The sequence below is a fragment of the Cupressus sempervirens genome, chromosome 10 (assembly GCF_028749045.1).
Source record: "Cupressus sempervirens isolate cs-2001-9-10 chromosome 10, ASM2874904v1, whole genome shotgun sequence".
Classification (NCBI taxonomy): domain Eukaryota; kingdom Viridiplantae; phylum Streptophyta; class Pinopsida; order Cupressales; family Cupressaceae; genus Cupressus; species Cupressus sempervirens.
In genome coordinates this window covers 117,764,513-117,772,910 of record NC_143127.1, presented here as the reverse complement: position 1 = coordinate 117,772,910, position 8,398 = coordinate 117,764,513, and positions in this window count along the sequence as shown.

Sequence of the window (8,398 nt, the reverse complement as noted above, 5' to 3'; positions counted from 1 at the left end):
TGTATGAGAGAGGAAGAGAGAGTGAGGGATGGGAGAGGGGAGAGAGAGATTAGGGGATGAGGGAGAGAGAATAAAGAGGAGAGAGAGAGAGAGAGAGAGAGAGAGAGAGAGAGAGAGAGAGAGAGAGAGAGAGATAGTAGGCAGTGGGAGAGAGTGTGGGAGAGGGAGAGAGGGGGAATGTGAGTGTGTGTGAGAGATCTAGAGAGTAGGGGATGCGAGAGGAGAGAGAGACGGGGATGGGAGTGTGTGAAAAAGAGAGAGTAGGGGATGCGAGAGGGGAGAGAGAGAGTAGGGGATGGTAGAGAGAGTTGGCAGTGGGAGAAGGAGAGAGATTGGGGAATTGGAATGTGTGTAAGAGAGAGAAAGTAGGGATGGGAGAGAGAGGAAGTATGAGAGAGAGTAGGGGTGGCAGAGAGAGAATATAGGATGGGAGAGAGAGATTGAGAGTAGGGCATGGGGGAGAGAGAGAGTACAGGATGGAAGAGAGAGATTGAGAGTAGGGAATGGGGGAGAGAGGGGAATGGGAGTGTGTGTAAGAGAGAGTAGGGGATGAGAGAGAGTGTGAGAGAGTGTAGGGATGGTAGAGAGGGAGAGTAGGGGATGGGAGAGAGAGAGTAGGAGATGGGAGATAGAAAGTAGAGAGGAAGAGAGTGAGAGAGAGAGATAGTAGGTAGTGGGAGAGGGAGTGAGAGAGGGAGAGAGGGGATGATAGGAGCATGTGTAAGAGATCTAAAGAGTAGGGGATGGGAGTGTGTGGGTGTGTGAAAGAGAGAGAGGAGGGGATGGGAGAGGGGAGAGAGAGTAGGGGATTGGGGAGATGGAGTAGGCAATGGGAGAGGGAGTGGGAGAGGGAGAGAGAGAGGGAGAATGGGAATGTGTGTAAGAATGAGAGAGTAGGGGATGGGAGAGAGTGTGAGAGTGAGAGAGAGAGTAGGGGTGGAAAATAGAGAGTACAGGATGGGAGAGAGGGAGTGTTAGAGTAGGGGATGGGAGAGAGAGAGTGAGATTAGGGTATGGAAGAGAGACTAGAGTAGAGAGGGGGAGAGAGAGTGAGAGAGAGATAGTAGGCAATGGGAGAGGGAGAGAGATGGGTGATGGGAGTGTGTGTGACAGATCTAGAGAGTAGGGGATGGGAGAGGGGAGAGAGAGAGTAGGGGATGGGGGAGAGAGAGAGAGGGGGGAATGGGAATTTGTATGAGAGAGAGAGAGTAGGGGTGGCAGAGAGAGTATAGGATGGGATAGAGTGTGAGAGAAAGTAGGGGATGGGAGAGATCGAGTGAGAGTAGGGGATGGCAGAGAGAGTAGAGAGGGAGAGAGAGTGGGAGAGAGAGTAGGTAGTGGGAGAGGGAGAGAGGGGGGATGGGAGTGTGTGTAAGAGATCTAGAGAGTATGGGATGGGAGAGGAGAGAGAGAGGGGGGGAGATGGGAGTGTGTGAAAAAGAGAGAGTAGGGGATGGGAGATAGGAGAGAGAGAGAGAGAGAGAGAGAGAGAGAGAGAGGGAGAGTAGGGGATGGGGGAGAGAGAGTAGGTGGAGGGAGAGGGAGTGGGAGAGGGAGAGAGAGAGAGGGGGGAATGGGAATGTGTGTAAGAGAGAGAGAGAGAGTAGAGGATAGGAGAGAGTGAGAGAGAGAGTAGGGGGTGGTAGAGAGAGAGTAGGGGATGGGGGGGGGAGAGAGAGAGAGAGAGAGAGAGAGAGAGAGAGAGAGAGAGAAGGTGATGGGAGAGAGAGGGAGAGAGTAGAGAGTGAGAGAGAGTGAGAGAGAGATAGTAGGTGGTGGGAGAGGGAGTGGGAGAGGGGAGGATGGGAGTGTGTGTGAGAGATATAGAGAGTAGTTGATGGGAGATGAGAGAGAGAGAGAGTTAGGATGGGAGTGTGTGTCTATGAAAGAGAGAGAGTAAGGGATGGGAGAGGGGAGAGAGAGTACCTTGAGAGAGAGTAGTGGATGGGAGAGAGAGTAGGTGGTGGGAGAGGGAGTGGGAGAGGGAGAGGGAGAGTGGGAGGTGGGAGAGGGAGAGAGAGGGGGTAATGGGAGTGTGTGTAAGAGAGAGAGTAGGGGATGAGAGAGAGTGTGAGAGAGTGAGAATGTAGGGGTGGCATAGAGAGAGAATGGGATGGGAGAGAGAGAGTGAGAGTAGGGTATGGGAGAGAGAGAGTAGGGGATGAGAGAGAGAGAGAGTAGAGATGGAGAGAGAGTGAGAGAGAGAGATAGGAGGTAGTGGGAGAGGGAGAGAGAGGGGGGATGGGAGTGTGTGTGAGAGATCTAGAGAGTAGGGAATGGGAGATGAGAGAGAGTAGGGAATGGGAGACCTAAGAGAGAATAAGAGAGTAGGGAATGTGAGAGAGAGTAAGAGAGAGAGAGAGAGTAGGCATTGGGAGAGGGAGTATGAGAGGGAGAGTGAGAGAGAGTAGGGGATGGGAGAGAGAGAGTAGGTAGTGGGAGAGGGAGAGAGAGGGGGGATGGGAGAGAGAGAGGGAGAGAGAGAGAGAGAGTAGGGGATGGGAGAGGAGAGAGGGTGTGAGAGAGTAAGGAATGGGAGAGAGAGTAGATGGTGGGAGAGGGAGAGCAAGAGAGAGAGCAGGGGATGGGAGAGGGGAGAGAGGAGGGAGAGAAACTAGGTGATTGGAGAGGAGAGAGAGAGAGTAGGGAATGGGAGGGGGGAGAGAGAGAGTAGCCCAAGAGAGGGGGGGATGGGAGTGTGTGAGATACAGAGAGTAAGGAGATGGGAGAGGAGAGAGGGTGAGATAGAGTAGGTGGGTGGAGAGGGAGAGTGAGAGAGAGTAGGGGATAGAAGAGGAGAGAGAGAAAGAGAGAGTAGGGGATGGTAGAGGAGAGAAAGAGTAGTGGATGGGAGAGGATAAAGAGTGAGAGAGTAGGGGATAGGAGATAGAGAGTAGGTGATAGGAGAGAGAGAGTAAGAGAGAGAGTAGGGAATGGAAGAGGAGAGATGGAGAGAGAGTAGGAGATGGGGGAGAATGGGATAGGGAGAGCTATGTTTTGACATAGTGCATATGCACTATGTGAAATCACCAAAAAATGGTCAAAAAGAAAGGTTGGGTCCGTTTTGATCTATATTCTACTTTTTGTCTATTGTGCATTCTTTTGTTACAACAAAAATATGAGTTTGAAGTTGTTGGAAGTTAGCAAACACTATTTGAAGACTTTTTGAACCTAGCAAATACCAAATTCAATCATTGGATCAGATTTTTGAATATACTTTCTATAGGAAAGGTTAGTGTAGTACATTTTAAATATTTTCTATTGATATTTAGAGACAAATTTGATTATAATTTTACATGTTGTCTAATATATAGTGAATTCATTAAAATTTGTATGTTTGAATGAATTGTTATTTGGAAATAGTTAGAAATTTGGCAAGTTATTTCATATATATTGTGTATTCATTGAAATAATTGTAATTTTTATATGTATTGGAATGATTTGTAATTTACAAATTGTAAGTAATTCAGATGTTTGAATAATTTGACATGTAGAAATCATCATAATGCCAAGGAAGAAACCAAAAAACTCAAACAAATGAAGATAGGGAGAGAGATTTGGCAATTAAAAGAGATAAAATGAAACTACTATGTGAACAAAGAAAATTGAAAAGAAATAATGAAGAATTGACTTTCGAAGAGGATCAAGAATGATCGATACAAAGAAATAAAGAGGATGAATTGGAAAGACAAAGAGAACAAATGAGACTATTATACTTAAGAAGACAATTGAATTGTGAAGCTATACCATCTTCCAATGTTGGAGTCATTTTATTCTCTCATGTTGAAGAGACACTAATTTGTAGATCTAATAATGTACACACTCCATCATGTCATGTTAAAGTCACAACATCAACATATCAAGTAGGTGATATTCCATCTTTTACATCTTATTGCCAAAGAACATCATCTTCAGTTCAAGGTATGCAAAACACTCAACCTTATGTTTATGCTCAAAATGTTGAGGGAATGGAAGAGATTATAACACCTTTTAGAATTCATTTTAGAAGAACAAAATATTTGATTGATATTGATACTAACATTTTGAAATCAATGTCTAACAAGATTAGCAAGCATACTTGTCAAAGAAAAGTTAATCATATGTGGATACTATTCTTTGAAGAATTAAATATTTTAGGTCATTGCAAATTATTTGTTCAAATGATGAGGAATTTGAAATTTAGGCCTATCATGAAGATTCTTGGGCTAAGAACAATGGATGATTCAAATAAAAAAAACATTGTAAAGAATCTAATGAGTGCTTATGACAAAGTGGGTTCTAAATCAGACCCCAAAGATAGTAATATCACAAGATGAGTACTTACATTGACAATAGTAAGTACCCAAATGAAGAAAACTTGACTCATGAGAAAGACAAGAAAAAAATTGAATATTGGTAGAGGTACTCTAAGGAGCACCATGCTAAGGCATGAGAGATTGGAAGATCAAACAAAAAATGAGTAATCAACATTTAATGGTAGACTACCGTGAAAGGATAAAAAAATTAGTGAAGGTTTAAAATCATTGATCAAATATTTTTGGAAAAATAACACACATTTTTCCCCTAATCAAAAAGATGTTGTAAGAAGGAGGATTGGTAGCCAAAATTGTGACCCACATGCGAAACATTTTTTGGACTCAACTCAGACACAATTTTTTGCAAAATTTATTGGTATATATCCTCAAATTTGAGTAAGTCAAATATTTTTTAAGATGGGTAAACCTTTTTATGTGAAGATAAATCACACATGCACAACTATTTGTTGTAAGATACACATTGAATTTTCTAACCATTTTGATGTTTTTAGGCATATATGTGTGTTTTTGTATTCTAAGTTTGTTTTGCAAGATTTTAAAATAAATGAGCCACCAAGATCTTCAAGAGAATTCATATCCAACATTTTATGTGAAATAGGGGATGCACAACAATTTTACAAGACATCATGCTTGGATGGCACATGCTTATTTTGTGGTTCTTTGCAACATTTATCAACTTGTGAATGTATGGATAATACACATTCAATTGAAAATGAAATAGTAGATTATGAAAAATTTAAGATAGTGACTTTTTTTCTAAAAGATGGGAAACAGGGTAAAAGATGTGATTTAGTCATTGAAAAGATTCCAGTGTATTAGTTCATGAAGATTTTTCATGAAAAGATAATTTATGAGTATGCAAGGAATACACATAGAGCTCGATGGTTGGATTTGTAATTCAAGTTGTGCAAGAATACATTTCCACTAGATAGCATTGTTTTGGTTGTAGAATTTGTAGAGAACTAAACACTACAAACACAAAATGAGGTGCAAGCAAAGTATTATACTTCTCAACAGGTTTCCATAGTTGTTCACATAACATTCATGCATTCACCTACAAGTATGGAGGATGACATGAAGATTTTGAGGGAGTACCATTTTTACATCAGTGATGATTGATCACATTCTATGGAGTTTGTACATGGTTGTTTTGAACTATTTTATGGAGATTTGGGTAACATGGGCATAACATATTGTTAGCACATTATTTGGTCAGATAATTGCACATCTCAATTCAAGAATGCATGAATGTTCTATTGGTTGAGAAAGATTTATAGGTTGTGTAGAATTCAATATATGTGAAATTTCATAGAGGCTGGTCATGGAAAGGGAGAGCACGATGGTGCAGGTGGATGCATCAAAAGAGCCTTAGCTTGTGAAGAACTAAAGTACAAAGATGGAGCAATATTGATAGATGAAAAATCCATCATCCAGTGGTGTAACACTATAATGGGTCCAAGTAAGGAAGGTGAGTCTATGGTTCATAGATTTTTTTGGTCGATAGATAATACTAACATTGCACCATATGAGGATTGTTGCACACTAATAGGATCTAGTGAGTTGCAATCTTTTGGAAGCTCTAATGTATATTCATGGAGTATCCACACATGAAAAATGGCATGTTATTGTCCATCATATGCAGAGGAAAATTGGGATGACTACGAGTCAACTAAATGGGTGGACAAATGAAATATATGGGTTTTGGACCCAATTGACACCTATCATCCCCCACAAGCACTAGATATGGTAGAGATGGATTCATCTATTGACTTTGACTAGTTGTCGAATCTAGTGCAACCTAGTAATATATATTTATATATTTTTGTAATTTCAATATGTAACTTTATAACTTTTACCTAAGTATTTTCTAAATTAATGACTGCATTTTGTACATTTGTCATTGTAGGCCATGTTTTTGCTAGTATTGCATCTGAAGACAATGAAGAAGGGATATATTATTATTTGTGTCATTGTGTCCAAGAGAAATTTTTTTTGGATCACTCGATTATAGATGGTGAAGGTTTAGAGTACCATATCAGTGCGATGGTTGTAACTAGCACATGGCTTAGACAATATTCTATGAAGAACCCTAACTTGTGGTTATTCCAGGATTGGCAAACAAAGAGAATGATTCTTCATTATTCAAACCATGTTGTCGCATAAAATGTCCACTTGATAAAATATGGTGGAAAACAACATAATACGATTCTTTGTAAAGTTCATGAGTTAGACCATGAGGCAGTACTTGAGACATTAAAATGTACAACAGATACAATTGGTTCATTAGATTGAATAGGGAGAGAGGGAGAGAGAGAAAGAGTGATGAATTGGATCCAAATACAATGTTGAAACCTCTCCCCCAAGACTATCCACATGACAAGGTGGGTATTTTTATTATGTGTAAGTGATGAGATAAGTTTAAATCACATATTTTGTGTGTTGATTTGTTTAGAATCTAGATACATTATTTGAATTTATATAATAGATTCTTTAATAGGACCCATTTTCAGATTAGTCATTTGAAAAAGTGAAAGTTTCAAATTTTTTGTTTAGAACAAAATGTATGAAAGAACATGAAATTTTTTAGAATGTGAATGCTTTATGATGTAAAGTCATGATTGTGTGCATGTAACCAAAAACTTCAAACTAGCAAAAGCAAGGATACAATGAGAGAAGTTTCCCAGACACATCAAGCCATTCAGTAAGCTGCTTGATCATTGCTAGAAACTCAAACAAATAATTCTTTGCATTTGGAACATTGTTACCAATAATGATATTATGACTAATGTGCTTTTGTCTTTTATTTTTTTTATCATCTATAATTATTTTAGACAAACTCCAAAATAAATTTATATCTAAATCATAAACTTATAAAACCCATCTTATAAATTTTTTAGATGTTGTCTATTTGGAAGAATTAAGACCAAAGTGTATGATCTTTGGTTCACTCCTAGTCGCAAGATTCATGTTTTTAGCATATGTATGGGTTCATGGGTTAAATCCTTTAAGGATGACCATAGGATGTTATGTTTGTTTGCTCTTAGTCTCAAGATTGCAAGGTTGTGATTGTGTGGAAGAATCCACACCCTTAAGGATAATCATAGGTGGTTGATCAATGTTTAGGCTTTAGGTATAGGACAGGGTGGTTGTGCAATTTATATTCATGTAAAACTCAATATTCACAATTCTAACATCTTTAAAATGCTTTTTTTTGTGGATGGAGCTATGTTATGTGCACAATTACCTAAAATGCTTATTTGTGATTATATCTGTGAGGATCTACCTAGAGATGGGAAATTGATGCAAGGATGGTGGTGATGATACTTGTTTCTTAACACAAAAGCTCTCAAACTAGGCTAGGCTTCTTTCAAGCCTACCTAAGCATAATGTATGCTATCCCTTTCAATTCTCTAAGGTTAGAGACAAGGTGAATGACTTATTCCTTGTGCCACTTTCACCTACTCCAGTTCTCTCTATCTACATCTTCAAAAAATCACACAACAACCCCCTTACACCTCACCATAAAACATCTTGATCACCTTGCATCTCCAAAATATTTATCAACACCATCTCCCTATAAGCTTCCAAAGGAATTAAGTCACTACCAATATAGTACCTTCACTATTCATAAGGTTCTAGACACCTTAGAAACTTCAAAACACCAATACAAACTACTTTATCTCATAGCATACCTTGGAATGTAGGTTAAAAATAAAATCCCTTAAATCATCTACCAATACTAAAAGTAGATTCTAATACTTTTTACTGCACTTTTTTTTTTCAATTCCAAAATCTGAGATTCTGATTTTCTTATTCAAGCATATAATTCGAAGACTCAGGCCTATGCTATTAGGCATACAAACCTCACTCAAACTATGAATCTTAACAACCTCAATCAACTCTACCAAATGAACTTATATACTTAATTACCTCATTAAAGTCTTTCAAATTGCTGATGTTTGGCTCCCAATTATTGAGGAGATCTTTAAACTATCAAACCCTTGTATTGATGAGAATTTTATTGTTGATTACTATGGTTGGCTTCTAAGCTCCAATATCCTACCTTTCCTTCTCTTTCAAAT